Below are 16,022 nucleotides of genomic sequence, written 5' to 3'. Positions count from 1 at the left end.
TTCGGGTATTACCACAATTAATTGGGAATGTCCATATCATCCAACAGTTGGGACTCAACCCCTTCCTCTTTTTTCCGTAATCTAAACAAGTTGTATCTCTACTCCCAATAGACTACGATTTCAAGACAATAATTTCCTTTGCAAATTAAATTTTTGGCTCGATTTCAGTAATTTCATTGCAGAGAATGTAGGTAGCACAATCTTCGCAACATCTCTTGGTTCCTCCTTGCAAAATGCAATCCAATTCTTTCTCTACTCTGGATTTTCCTTCTCCGAGGTCGAGCACTTATCAAAACAAGCGAGTCAAATGGGTGCGAGACGAGAAACTTGGCAACACTCGGGATACGTCGTGTGTCATTTTTTTGGCTGGAAAAACTCAGGAGAGAGACATCATAGACCAAGCTACCGAGCCCCTTAAAATATCAGCTTGAATCAATGATCAAGTTGGACGAAACCCAACACTGCGCCGGTAGGAGACTCGACTGCGGAGGGGTTGAGGGTGGAGGGGTGGAGGGTCGGGAGGGGTGGGGGGGAGAGGAGAGGTTGATCATCATAACTTTCCGTCGCTCCAAGTCATTTGTTGTTCGTTGCACGGGGCCGAGTTGGAACTTGGGACCACAGATAATAATCCGGGAATACGGATACAGAGTGTTCCGGAGCAATTTGAGTTAATTTTACAGGCGTTTCCTCGGGGTGAAATAAAATCGCGAGGATGGATTTTTCAAGGAGTGCTACCCTTTTTCTTCGAACTTTCAAAGCTGTCGGAAGTAACTCGGAACAGCGTTAAACAGGCATAAGCTCGTATTTAAGAGTTTTTGATCTCCGAATAGCTCCGTCCTTAAGGAGCCCCCTTTTGGTTTCCGCTGTGATAAGGAAGGTTTAAGGAACTTCGAGTAAAGATCAGTATATTTGGTCAGTAACTTTGGTAATGGCTCTTTGCAAGGGTTTGCAATGCTTCGACACTGCAAAATGTACAATCAAAATTGTACAAAATGTACAAAATCCTGAAGAACGAATTCTGCGAGTTTGATGAAATCTAAGGGAAACCCTACCTTAGTATTAACAAGCAGAGGTGTATTATTGTTAATAATAAAAATTAGTTATTTTCTAACTAAAATAATAAAACAAGGATATATAATATATTTTACTATTGCTCGTTACTTACTCGTTTATTTACTGCGTTTACTGTAAACTCGCAATATATTTTATTCGTGCTCGTATTTTGTATTCTTGTGAGATAAATCATTTTTTCAAGAATCCCATTTTCAAAGTCAAAGTACTGAATTTTACTTGACGTTGGCAAAAACTGTCCCGATTATGATGAAATTTTAAGGGTTTCCTTCAAACCTTTCCTGGTCACAATGTAAACAACGTAGGACCTCCTAAGTTAAGGAACTGTTTAAGAACCAATATGAACACGACCCTTGAGGTAGGTCCACTGAAGTTCACCGAAGGTCCTTAAGGTCAGAAATGACTACGAATAAGAAACTTAAAACCAGTTATCTTTCCTATTTTTAATCGATTCGAAACGTGATACCTAGGATGTTTTACCTACAATGCCACTGTACAATTTGAATTAAAAAGTTGTCTGCTTTTTGCATTAGATTAGATAAAAAATCAGTAAAATTTCGGTCGGGCACCCGACTTATCTACAGTTAGAATTGCATTGTGCGAGGGGAAATCTGGTGACACTGAAATTAGTTAAGTTATTTTGTGGGGGTAAACGAAGAGAAATGGCGGATTATGTGCAAGAACACACACCTTAATAACAGCAATAGGTACTAAAAATGTCCGCAAAATTTGAAAACAAAATGATCTCGAAGCGGTAAAAGAAATGATTCTCGGTTTCTGGGGAATGCTCGTAATGTCTTCTAAACTAGGAGCACTTTGTTCCGCGGGATCACACAGAGCATTGGCAAAAAAAAAAAACATTGGATCTAGAGTCCAGACTCTTAAAAACATCGCAAGAAAAAGTACTCTTGATTCAATCAGAATCTAGCTTAAATCAAGAACCAAGCTCTTAATTTAAGCGGATTTCGTTTTGATTCGAGCAAAAATCCGATTGAATCAAGAGTATTTTTTCTTGTCAATGTTTTCAAGAGTCTGGACTCTAGATCCAATGTGGTTTTTTTTTTCCAGTGAGGGCTCATTTTGACGGACCGTCGATTTTGAAAAAATTCCTTTAATCCGTTTTTTCCCGCGCGAAACGGCAACGACGCCTCCATGAACTTTTCCAGCCGTTGAAAATTCAATTATGCAGCGGTGTTTTAATCCGGCTGAATTTCAGCGTTTAGCCTCGGCCCGATGCGACGCTTCGAGTATCCGCGAGCGGACCCCGGGCAGCTTCGCGCGCACTTGAATCGCTCGCTTTCAAATGAGAACAAGTCCTTTTCCGCATGAGCCTCGGCTTGCATAAAAAGGCATGCTAACTGAGACTCATCGAGGCGCGGAACTGTTCCCTTTCGAAAAGAAGCGATTCACTTGACTCCACTTAAATTTTTACGACGTTGTATACATCCGCTCGACTTGTAATAAGAGGAAAACGGCGCGGGAGAAGAAAAAACCACGGCGGGAAACAAGGTAATGGGGAAACTGGACCCTCCGCCCCCCCCCCCTCCGCTCGCCCGCCGCGCTCCATTGGAGCTGAGAGATATCGCGGATCTTAAATTTCAGGGAACGGTCATCGTGGCCGTGCATCGCGCTTTTCGCGTTCCCTTTTATGGCATGATAATTCTGCCGTGCTTAGGTAGAACGCCGTATGTCCATCAGACGTCGCCGAATTTACTTTGATAAACTCTGAATTTTCAGGAAAACTTGTGAATGTTACGCACAGATCGTTTCATGAATTGTGCCCAATTCATGAAATGGACAGAGTTTTGCCCGTTTCTCAGTTCCCCGCCCAATGCGTGAATTGGGCAGTTTTTCCCTACCCCGTTTCATGAAATGGGCCATTTTCGCGCCATTTTACGATTTGGGCAATTACGCAATCTGTGTTTTTTTAATAAAATAATCGAAATTTTTGAAAGACAGTAGAAGCTGTATTAAAACTTTTACAACTTTTTTGGAAAACTCACGCTTTCACTACAAAAACGCGGCTACACTCGGGTAGCTGCCGAAATGCGTCCGAAAAATAACAAATTAGTGAAAGCGAAGTCTTGTTAGTGAAAGTGAAGTGAAGTGAAGTGAAGTTAGTGAAGTCTTTTCAAAAAAGCTTTAAAAGTTTTAACACAATCTGTGTGTAACATGAATATCACTGGCAAAAAAAAGTGTCTTGGATCCAGGTTCCAGAAGAATGATTGTTGAAATTGATAGACAAAGCTATAGACAAAGAAGACAAAAGGGATATAGAGGGATCCTATTGGTGAGAGCGGGTAGTTGCAATGGTCAAAAGAGGTAGGTGATAGACTAATTAACGGTAACTCAAGAGAGCCCCTTTGGTTAGTCCATCATTTACCCCCTTAGTTTATAAGAATCGCCCAAATTAATCAATAGGATCGCTCCGTACTCATCATTTCCTCTTTGCCCATCGCTTTGTCTACCAATTTCAACAATCAGCCTTAAAAAATTCTACAAGAAGAACAGATTCTTGATTCAGGCGGATTTTTTCTGGAATTGAGAGCCATGCTTCTTGATACCAGCGGGGTTTCTTTCAATTCAATAAAATTTCTGGTTGAATCAAGAGTATTTTTTCTTTACTCACTAAGTTGCACAATCTTGGCAGCATTGCAAGTCCACAATACGCCCTTATTCCGACGAACTCCTCAATTTCTCTCAAAAGTAAAAACTCTATCGCGGGAATTTGGCAACGTCCAGATGTTCATAAAACGTTCTTCCTTGAAATGATCAGCCCACCACCACCAAGAGACTCATTTTTCTTCTCCTTAAACTTGTAACTATACTTTTCGTGTGGTTGGACCGCATTGTAAAATACGGAACTACTGTTTCAGACTCATCCATGAAAACACTTATCCGCATAGAGAACTAACTGCACTAGAAGTGCGAAATCAAGCGCCTCCGTTTCGGTGTTTCAAAAGTTTCGCTCCCTCTTCAGTTTTTCAAAGAGAAAAAAGCCTGTTGGCTTGTTTTTGAATGTAATCCATATAGAATATTCTACATACAGATGAGGAAAATTAACGAAGTTTTTAAGAAATTACGTTGGCAAGGCTTTCGAAAAAAACATAAAAAAGGCATGAGTCGTAAACGGAGATGCACGGTTCTGCACTGCGGCCATCGATACGTAAATTTTCCCCGTTTTTGAATTCTTTGATTTTTACCTTCCCACACGGAGAGGAAAACTTCGTTGGTGGGACCCAAAGTTTAGGTCACATGGATCTCTGAAGTTTTCGGACTAAGCATCCAAACACTCGAGGTCCAGCTGATGAGGTTTGGATCACACACCTGAAACTTCGGTTCTCACATTATAAAGGACTTCAGACCTGAGAACCGAAGTTTTTCGGATGTGAAAACCGAAGTACTTCAGATGTAAGAACTGAAGTTTCAGATGTGTGATCCGAACCTCGAAAGCTAGACCCAAAGTGTTCAGATGCTCAATCTGAAAACTTCAGTGATCCGTATGACCTAAACTTCGGGTCCCACGCACGAGGTTTTTTTCTCCGTGACCCTTTCCTCTCTTATACTGTCTTTCTTTAGTTCCAATGCTTCGATCATCTGACCACGAGGAGTCGCTCTAAGAGAGGGCTGCCTAAATTCGCAACAATTCCAAATGTCGAACTACCTGCCCATTATTGAATCAGTTTCTGTTGGACACACGGAAAAAAAGTGTTAGGGGTTATCCCCTAAAATTGTGGTGCTACTACAATTTGTTGGATGATACGGAAATTTCTAATTAATTGTGGTAGAGCCGCAACTCAAGTTAGGGTAGTACAGCAACATTTGGGTTAGTAACCTAATTTATTGGGGTACGACCACGATTAATTCGTGTACTACCACAATTAATTGGAAATGTCCATATCACACAACAAACTCGTGCTTTTTTTCATCCGTGACGGGCGCAAGTCCAAATACTCATGAGCCCTGGATTTCGCTGATCACGCAGGTCGCTAGGGTTCATGAGTTTTTAAACTTACGCCCGTCTAACAGAAACCGATTTTATTCTATTAAGCAGAGGGAAATTTTTGGGGCCGAGGAAAATGATGTTGCGGAATTATTTGCTTTGAGCGAATCACGACTTTTGAACCTGTAATTTTAGAGCGAGGCGCCCGACATGAAACCTAAGCTGTGTTGCCAGTCCTCCTCAGCCCCCCCCCCCCCCCAAAGGGTTTCTGTGTTATCCATATAATTCTTCAAAATTGTTTGAACGAGCAAGAAAAATCGTCGAACCATCTAAAAAAAAGTAAGTGAGATAACTATGGAAAATAGCGGAAAAATGGGAAATGTTACACGAAGAAAAAATCTTCGTGCATGGAACCCGAAGTTGAGGTCATATGGATCTCTGAAGTTTTCGGATGACGCATCCGAAAACTTGAGGTCCAGCTGCCGAAGTTCGGGTCAGAAATCTGAAGTACTTCGGTATGCACCGAGTATTTCAGATGTGTGACCTGAACCCTTGGGGATACAGAAGTACTTCAGATGTCTGACCCGAACTTTGGCAGCTGGACCTCAAGTTTTCGGATGCGTCATCCAAATTTTAAAGATCCATATAACTTTAAGTTGAACTTCTTTTTATCGGGCTGCATTTTGTTTGATGATATTACCTTTCTCTCGATCACTTGTTATCAGATTTTAGGCGATAGGTATTTCGATGTTACGTGCACATCATCATCAGCCCACTTGGATTTGGTAAACACTAAAAGTCACATTATATATTATTAAAATTTACTAAAATTTATTAAAAACACTATTAAAACACTCGTACGCATCAAACACTCGACGGGTGCACCTACGAGTGATTTAATAGTGTTTTTAATAAATTTTAGTAAATTTTAATAATATACAATGTGACTTTTAGTGTTTACCAAATCCAAGTGGCCTGATGATGATGTGTACGAAACATCGAAATAGCTATCGCCTAAAATCTGATAACAAGTGATCGGGAGAAAGGTAATATCATCAAACAGATCCATATAACCTCAACTTCAGGTCCCATACACGAAGTTTGTTTCTCCTAGTATAACATTAATTTATGAAGATACACAATACACATGGACGGTGAAACTACCAGACCTAGTGCCTCGGTTTGCGACGTTGCAGACTTCCTGTCATATTTTATTTTCAAATGGAAAATTACTCAGACTCAACTCCTGAGAACTTCCGTGATTGTTAATATAAATAGAAACAAAAATAGAAAATCCTTTGAAATTCGAGTCGGCAACAGGGAATGGGGCAGGAACGAAATTTTAATTAAACTCATTAAGACGCCCGAGATAATTTGTTCCCATCTCTGTTATCACCCTGTTTTTCACCTCGCTTCGCGTCCTCCACTCGGCTGCTCGCGACCGGGCTCGAGGAGTTGGCCACCCTCACCAAACCAACGCGATCCACGATAATCGATCGTGGGGGAAATCCACCGTTTTCCGCACGATCCGGCAACAATGGCATTTAACTTTCATAACACCGATCTTTCAAGAGTTACGGAGGCCTCTAAGCTAAACACGCCTGCCGAACTTCGTAGGCTCGAGTTTTGGACGCTGAGTAAAGAGACTCTTCAATTACTCGCAGGCATCCAGTAACGCCTCCCGCGTTAAGACTTCTGCACTGCCGGACTACGGAAGAACGCCGTATGAGCCAGCAGACGTTGCCACATTACCTTCAATCACACTGGAAAAAAAAAACACATTGGACCTAGAGTCCAGACTCTTGAAAACATTGACAAGAAAAAATACCCTTGATTCAATCGGATTTTTGCTTGAATCAAAACGAAATCCGCTTAAATTAAGAGGCTTGGTTCTTGATTTAAGCTAGATTAAGATTGAATCAAAGAGTACTTTTTCTTGTCGATGTTTTTAAAGTCTTGACTCTAGATCCGATGTGTTTTTTTCCCCCCAGTGCACAAATTTTCCTGAAAATTTGTGAATATTCCTCTTCCGATTTTTCAGCGGATTTCGTTCGTATTTTGATCTGTAAACTCAGAAAATTACACGACAATGCAGCACAATCTGCATCCTCGAGGGTCCCGGGTCGATATAGACTGCATTTTGCAATTTGAAACTATAAATTCTGGCTCATCTGAAAAAACACGAAAAAACACTTATGTGCACAGGGAAACTAATAGCGCATATGTTGTTTTTAAACCGGGCCAGCATTCATAGTTCCTAATTGCAAAATGTAGTCCATATGATTTGTAAACTCAGAAAATTACGCGACATTGCAGCGCAATCTGCATCCTCGAGGTTCCCGGGTCGATATGGACTGCATTTTGCAATTTGGAACTGTAAATTCTGGCTCATCCGAAAAAAACACTATGTGCACAGGGAAAGTAATGGCGCATATGTTGTTTTTAAACCGGGCCAGAATTCATGGTTCCTAACTGCAAAATGTAGTCCATATGATTTGTCGACTGTTGATTTGCGTTTTTGTGAGGGCACTTCTCAGCACAGAGGCTCGAGTTTTGGACGCGATGAGTAAAGAGACTCTTCGTTTACTCGCAGGCATCCAGTAACGCCTCTCGCGTTAAGACTTCTGCACTGACGTACTACGGAAGAACGCCGTATGAGCCAGCAGACGTTGCCACATTCCCTCCGACAAATCACGAATTTTCCTGAAAATTTGTGAATATTCCTCTTCCGATTTGTCAGTGAATTTCGTTCGTATTTTGATCTGTAAACTCAGAAAATTGCACGACATTGCAGCACAATCTGCATCCTAGACGTTCCCGGGTCGATTTGGACTGCATTTTGCAATTTGGAACTATAAACTCTGGCTCATCTGAAAAAATACTTACGTGCACAGGGAAACTAATGGCGCATTATGTTGTTTTTAAACCGGGCCAGAATTCATAGTTCCTAATTGCAAAATGTAGTCCATATGATTTGTCGGCTGTTAATTTGTTTTTGCGAGGGCACTTCTCAGCACAGAAGTCTGCGTTTCTTAAAATTGAACGGGTTATTTGAAGGAGAGTGTAACCCGTAAAAATCAGATTTCAAGACAACATGAAAAAACTTAATTTCTTCGGCACTCAATGATATTTCCGTTCGAAAAAATCAACCAATATTCACTACATCACCTGTAAGGCGCTGCCTGTAAGGCAGAATGCTGTATGAGCTTCAGACACTGCCAAATTTACTTCAACAAATCACGAATTCCCAGTAGAATTTATTTAGATTTTTTCTCAATTTTTACCGACACATTTGTGCGTAAATTGGACAACGTTTTGCAATTAAGAACTATGAAGTCCGGCCCGGTTTAAAAACAACGTATGTGTCATTAGTTTCCCTATGCACATACCTGTTTTTTCAGATGAGCCAGGATTTATAGGTCCAAAATTGCAAAATGCAGTCCAATTGATCTGGAGCATTTGAAAATTCCAATGAAAAATATTCATAACTTACTTCGAAAATAAATATTTTCTGAGATGAAATGTGACAACATTCGAATGTTTATACGGCGTTTTTACTCGACACGGCATAGTGCGTTGTTAAAAGACTAAGCGGATCGATTATTGAATCGTTAACGATAGGCATTAATCGATAGTGATCGATAGAGAGCTTTGCTAAGATAGGGATTTACTGATCGAGGTCTAGATCTCTTCATAAACGTCAGTCACTGCATCAATTTTCTCGCTCGGGGCAGTGGCGTGGCGTGATTTGCGATACATCGATTGTTATGCCATTTAAACAATGGAAAAAGATCGATTATCAGGGCGTTCGCAGCGAACACCTTAGTAATCGATTCTTTACTATAGCTTCAAATGGCATATATCGATAATCGATACTCACGCCACGCACGTCACTGCTCGGGATCGCCATGTCAATTGGATCGTGACGTCAGCATCACTGAGATTCTGTTTCGCTACTTCGATTTTCCTCCCATAATGTTTCATTGTGTTTATTATTTCCATTGATAGCCGTAAGAAATATGGTAGGCTTTACTTACAAACTGGTCGGAAAAATATACAATTCTGTCTATGGAATAGTACGAGCTGGACGCATGGCTTACCTGTGAACAAAAAGGTAAGAAATAATTAGTCAAGAAGTACACAATAAATTATGCAGACTGACAGTTAATACGCTAGTATAGACAAAAACTATTTGTCTATAAGCTTTGTATACCTCTGTACTAAAACGAAAATAAATTAAAATCAACAATTCAACGACAACAAAATGATAATCTGGGACTTTTTCAGAGCATCTGCGGAAAAAAAAGCTTGCATGCGGAGACACAATGCGGGGCGGTGAATTGGACTGCATTCTGCAGTTAGGAACTACAATTTCTGGCTCTGTTCAGGAACAACGTATGTGCCGTTAGTTTCCCTATGCACAAGAGTGTTTTTACGGATGATGCAGAAATTGTTGTTCCAAATTGCAAAATGGAGTCCAATTGAATTTACCGAACTTTTTTTGCGACTTACGGAATATCCAAGGAACATATTAGCTTGCATCGGAGACACAACTAAGGTCGATTGGACTGCATTTTTCGATTGAGAACTACAATTTCTGGCTCAGTTTAGGAACAACGTATGTGCCATTAGTTTCCATACGCACAAAATTTTTTTACGGATGAGACAAAGATTCCAGTTCCAAATTGCAAAATGAAGTCCAATTGGAACTACCTCAGCCTCAAGGCCTCGAAGTACGGTAGGTCAAACGACGCCAACTAGAGGCAGGAAGCTAAGTCCTGAACGGCTGTGGGGTGGATCACAAAAGGTACTTTAGGGCCCAGTCTTACAGGCTGTGAGGCTCAGTCCTAAAAATAATTTCAAGGCTTTGACGGCTTATTCAGCGCGCTCTGCCAACTGTTGCAAGTTGCTACTGATTTCAGTGCACGCATGATGATTTAGTGACGATTGCGAGAACGAAGAAAAAACCACGTTGTTTTGAACGCAAAATAAAGTTCTGCGTTGATTAATTTTTCCCCATTAACATCACACTATAGACGCTCTTGTTTCTGGAACATTCTGGAACAGTTCATTTAGAAATTTCCTCTCCTCTTCGCCCCCCCCCCCCCAAGGGTTTTGGGTAAAGTATTCTTCTTTTTTTTAAACTTTTACGGACTTTTACCCCTCCCTTCCCCCAACAAATACATCCTCACAGCGTTCTTTTACCTGTTTCTTATTGCTTACACAATTTAATCCTTTTTCATTGTTTGGTAGTCTCGAAGTTTCTCGAAGAACAGAGCAGGGATTTTCAAATCCTGCTTACAATAAAGAGGTCCCTCCACCTCAATGGAACAAAAGGGATGCATTTTTGTCCTTTTGTTCCGTAAAATTCGGGTTTTCCGCCACAGGACAATGAGGAAATAGTTTCTAAATTACATCCTAATTGCAGGAGGGGTCAGCAGAGGGGGGTGGGATTTTTGGAGGTGGCTACAGACCAACTGAACTTATAAAAGGGAGACCCCACCCCTAAAGTTCAATCAGTGTGAGTTTAGGGAGCGAAGAAGTTCCATGGGTGAACAGGTCAGAGGGTCAGTGGTTCAGTGCTTCATTGGTTCATCGGTTCAGTGCTTCATTGGTTCAGTGCTTCAGTGCTTCAGTGTTTCAGTGTTTCAGTGGTAGTGATTTAGTGGTATACTGCAGTGAGCAACCGGAATTACAACATTTGTAGTGACTCAATTTGGATTAAGCTCCTAATACGTGAGTAAACCTTAAAGCTTACTCATACCTTATATTTTCATACAATTGAAATTTTGATAGTTTTAATTTTAAATTTTTTATTTTTTAAATTTTTATTTTTCCAATTTAAGCTTTTAATTTTCAAATTTCAAACTTTTAATTTTCAAATTACAAATTTTTAATTTTCAAATTTCAAATTTTTGATTTCAATTCAAATTTCAAATAAATTTTTAATTTTCAAAGTTAAAGCTTTCATTTTTCAAATTGAAATTTTATAGCTTTTAAATTGTAAATTTTGAGTATATTCTCTGTAGTACTTTATCTTTACTACGACCATACGAGGTTTAAATTTTTATTAATCATCGCTTTAGGTACTCGTATTCTCAAAAAAAAGAAAAAGGAAAAAAGAAGTTCAATGAAAGTAATAATATTTTATTATATTTTATTCCAATTTATTCGAATTCTATGGATTAACAGTATATTAAGGTGATTTGATGGACGCCATATTTTGTGTCAGAACGGCATGCGATATATCGCATCAATTGGTTCCATTTTTTTAGCTACTTGTCATTTTTCTCCAATTTTGAGATCGCAATTCTGTTGTCAGGAGACTAAAGAACTTACTTACTAATTTTACCAAAGAAATTCAACGTAATAAAGGCGTGGTTTTTTTTTTTTGGAGAGAAAATATCGCATTCGAAAGCAGTTTCGATATCAGTATCGAATGCGATGTTTTCTCTCAAAAAAACCACGGCTTTATTACGTTGAATTTCTTTGTTAAAATGTGTAAGTAAGTGCTTTAGTATTCTGACAACAGAATTGCGATCTCAAAATTATAGAAAAACTAGGGGGCTACGCCCCCTGGCCGCTACGCGGCCCAACCCCCCGAAGGCGCTCCGCGCCATCAATGGGCCGCTTCGCGGCCCTATTTTTACCCTCCTATTAGTATTAGTTTTATTTTTCCCCTAAAAAAATTCGATATGAGGTATACTTAATAGAATGAAATAATTTTTGGTTTTGATGAATAAAGAAAAAAAAAATTTTTGAAGTCAAAAGGACGCGTTTTGGAATGACTGCTTGATGAAATATTACAGTAAAACAACGATCTATTTAAATCGGATACTTATTAAGTATCTCTGGAGGCGGGGATCGAACCCACACCTTGATTAATGTGGACACTTCCGACGTCGTAGACGACTCGGCCACCGCTCGTTTCGAGGTAGTCGGCGGAAATCTTGTGTAGATAAGTGTAGAGCTGATGCGCAGGCTACACACCTACTGCGCAACCTCCTCGACCACTGCGCATCCTCCCGCGCATAGCGGTAGCAGTCCCGGATCACTCTGTAAATTCACTCACTTTAATAACGTGATTTTAAAAAAACCTGGGTCCTTTTTCCAAAATCTGATTAGAGTGGGCTCATCTAGAGCCTATTACCTGTCGATTTACGCGAAAATCATGGAAATCGGCCCAGTAGAATGCTCAAACGAACTATGACAAAACACATAAATTTACATTGTTTATATGGGAGAATTCGCAACTTTACCACGTAATATAAAAAAACCTGGACCATATTTTCAAAATCTGAAAAGAGTTGGCTTATCTAGAGACAATTGCCCGTCGATAGCCGCAAAAATCATGAAAATCGGCCCGGTAGAACGCTGGAACTAAGCGTCACCAGTTTCGCAAAATTAGGAGGTCTTGGAGCTTATAGTATAGATGACGAGTAGCTGAAAAAATGGAACCAATTGATGTGATAAATCGCATGCCGTTCTGTCACAAAATGTGGCGTCCATCGAATCACCTTAATTGTTTTCCTGCAATTTGTACTGATCTACACAACCAAAAAAAAACCCTTAGATTGTGAAAACATTCTTGAATTATTGAGTAATTTTCAGCGTTTATTCTTAAAAAAATAAACTAGAATCAACCATCAAAATCGCAGAATTTTTAAAGGAAGTGAACATTCGTTCGGTTAAAATTTAAAAGTAATCAATCAAAGCATTTATTAATTGGACTGCATTTTGAAATATGGAACTATAAATTATAGCCCGGTTTAAAAACAATGTATGTGCCATTAGAATCACTATGCACATAAGTGTTTTTTCAGATGAGCCAGAATTTATAGGTCCAAATTGCAAAATGTAGTCCAATTGTCCAATCGCTCTCATGCTTTTAGACTTATATTATTGCTATCTTTCTTTTAGGTCATTGTTTTGCATTCTTGAATTCATGAGTAATTTTTAGCGCCTAGTCCAAAAAATAAACGAAATCAAAATCCCAGAATTTTTAGAAGAAGTTCATATTTGCTGGGTTAAAATTGATTAATAATCAATTCAATTATTCATTAATTTCCCAATTAACTTCATGCTTTTAGACTTGTAATAATTCTTTTTTTATTTTTGTTTGTTTCAGGTCATTATTTTGCATCCAGAATCGCATAAAAATACATTGATTAAATAAAAAATGCGCAACTACACCGCCACGTTTGAAAATCGCCGATGGTGTTCCACTTTCAGAAAAGAAAAGTAACCGAGGTATCTCCCTCAAATTCTCCGTGAATATTGTAGAATAAGTGAAGAAAGTTCTCCGAAATTTTAATGAAAAACTGCTGATTGGTTCTGGTTGAAAATAATAAAACAAGAGCGGAGATTTGCGACGTCACAGTCAAAGATAAGTATTTTCAACCTTCAGCTATGGATATTCGAACTCTCGTTAAAGTTTTAGTAAAAAAAAATTGCGCACAGACTATAATTTTAATTTACATTAGATCTTTAGCGGCTCTGCTTCCTTCATTTTCTATTTTTCCAAATCGGCAAAACAGTAATGGAGTTTCCGGCATTTTGCTTGTTGAATGAAATCAATTTATTTTATGGGACTAAATTTTAATTTTGCCTCTTCAAAGGGTTCATACTAATTTTTCTTTCTCCTTTCTCGTGTATTTATCTCTTCTCAATTGACAGGAGACAAGGTCAGAGCACAAGCTACTTTCAGCATACTGATCGCGGATAAAATTGCTTTACAGAATTTTAATTTATTTTTTCTCAAACATCGTACTAGTTTTTCTCTCCGTGTTTTTTTTAAAATCTTTACCATGTTTTTTCCTTATCTATTTTTTTTTTTAAATCGGTAAGAAACGAACACAGTGAAAGTTGCTTCATCTTCTTTTATTTTTCTTTTTTCTTTTATATATTCTAAATATCTCAAACTAATTTTCCATTCTTTCTTCTTCTTCTTTCAGATTGGCAAGAAACGGGTGCAGTGAAAGCAGTTCATACCTAATTTTATTTTGCTCTCTTCGTTTTATTTCGTAACTACCTCTTATTAATTTCTCTTTCTTTATTAATTATTTCTTCCATCTTTCATTAGCATCTTCTCTGAAGACCCAGATACACCTGCGAATTAGAAGCGCTTGTTGAAAGTGAAGCACCAATAGGAAAGGAAGATTTTGATAGCTAGACGTCGAGCGATTGAAATCCCGGTTTCCTATTGATGTCTCACTTTTATCAAGCGCTTCTAACTTGCAAGTGTATCTGCCGCTTTACACCATTTGCAGTTGAAGTACATATTGTAATTGAACGTATTTCTGTCAAACGGAACTATGTGCCTTAAGACATGAGCCCTGAGACCCATAAAAATACATGCATAACAGGGCTCACGTCATAATGCACATAGTTCCGTTTGACAGAAATACATCCGATTGAAACTACTAATTCTTTTTCCCTCACAAAAGCACTTATCTGCAAACTGCTATTTTTTCTGAAATAAGACAAATTATCAATTCCTCTACTGTACAGCATGGTCCAATTTAGACGTATCATAAAGTCGCATTTTGATCATTGAATCGCTCATTAATGGTGTTTGATATTTTAAGTATTTAAAATCAGAACAATTATAATTGGACTGCATTTTGCAATTTGGAACTATAAATTCTGGCTAATCTGAAAAAAACACTTATGTGCATAGGGAAACTAATGGCACATACGTTCTTTTTAAACCGGGCCAGACTTTATAGTTCCAAATTGCAAAATGCAGTCCAATTATGCTGCGTTCAAAAAGCCACTTGAAATGACTAATTATTTGCTCACAGAATAAATAGCTCAGGAGAACAAATAGCGTAAAAACAATTGCACTAAGGTGATTCGATGGACGCCATATAATGTGTCAGAGCAACATGCGATATCGCATTGATTGGTTCCATTTTTTCAGCTACCCATCATACTTCTCGAAGTTTGGGATCGCAATAATGTTGTGAGGAGACTGAGGGATTCACTTAACAATTTTGAGAAACAAATTTTACTTAATAAAGCCGTGGTTTTTTTAGAGGAAAAATATCGCACTCGATACTGATATCGAAACTGCACTCGAGTGCGATATTTTCTCTCTAAAAAAACCACGCCTTTATTACGTTGAATTTGTTTGTCAAAATTAGTGAGGGAATCCTTCAGTCCCCTGACAACAGAATTGCGATCTCAAAATTCGAGAAAAATGACGAGTAGCTGAAAAAATGGAACTAATCGATGCGATGATTGCATGCCGTTCTGACACAAAATATGGCGTCCATTGAATGACCTTAAGTTCCGAATATTTGTACGGAATGAATTAAGCATTAGAAAAGAGGAGGTATGAGTTTTGACAAATATATTAAGCAAGAATCAAAACTAATTTGTTATAAAAGTTTTTATTTTCAAGTTAGGTTTAGGTTAAGGACTAATCATTCCTTTTTTTTTTCTTCCTAGTCTGTTTCAGGTCGGAAAGAAACGAAGAGGATGGATGCTTCGCAAGTTGAGCCATTGAGGACGGAAGTAGTGCCCTCCGAAATGTGTATTACTTGCATATAATTTAGAAAGTAGTAATTACTAGTATGATGGAAATTTTATCCAATCAATTTTTATTAATTAATTTCATTTATAAAATCCATAAAAATAATAATATTTTAAACGTGTCGTATCCTTAAGATGATTCAACGAACGCCATTTTTTTGTATCAGAACAACGTGCGATATATCGAATCGATTCGTTCTAAAATTTCAGCTACTTGTCATTTTTTTCGAATGTTGAGATCGCACTTCTGTTGTCATGAGTCTGAAGAATTCATGGACCAAATTTGACAAGGAAATTCGATGTAATAAAGGCGCGGTTTTCAGAGGAAAAATATCGCATCGATACTGATATCGAACTGCACTCGAATGAATTTTTCCTTAAATACCGCGCTTTGTGAAATTTGGTACATGAATTCTACAGTCTCGTGACAAAGAGAAGTGCGATCTCAAAATTCGCAAGAAATGGCAAGTAA

The 16,022-nt window shown here is 38.6% G+C and overlaps 1 long non-coding RNA gene across 1 annotated transcript; it reads left to right on the top strand.

Annotated features, from left to right (window-relative positions):
* The first annotated feature begins 9,410 nt into the window (after positions 1-9,410).
* Positions 9,411-13,265, top strand: LOC140225702 (uncharacterized). The gene is made up of 2 exons (XR_011900670.1): positions 9,411-10,750; positions 13,143-13,265. It is a non-coding gene; the product is annotated as an uncharacterized lncRNA (long non-coding RNA).
* The last annotated feature ends 2,757 nt before the right edge of the window (positions 13,266-16,022 follow it).

This window comes from Bemisia tabaci, chromosome 10 (genome assembly GCF_918797505.1).
Source record: "Bemisia tabaci chromosome 10, PGI_BMITA_v3".
NCBI classification, from domain to species: Eukaryota; Metazoa; Arthropoda; class Insecta; order Hemiptera; family Aleyrodidae; genus Bemisia; species Bemisia tabaci.
This window is presented reverse-complemented; position numbering and strand designations above follow the sequence as displayed.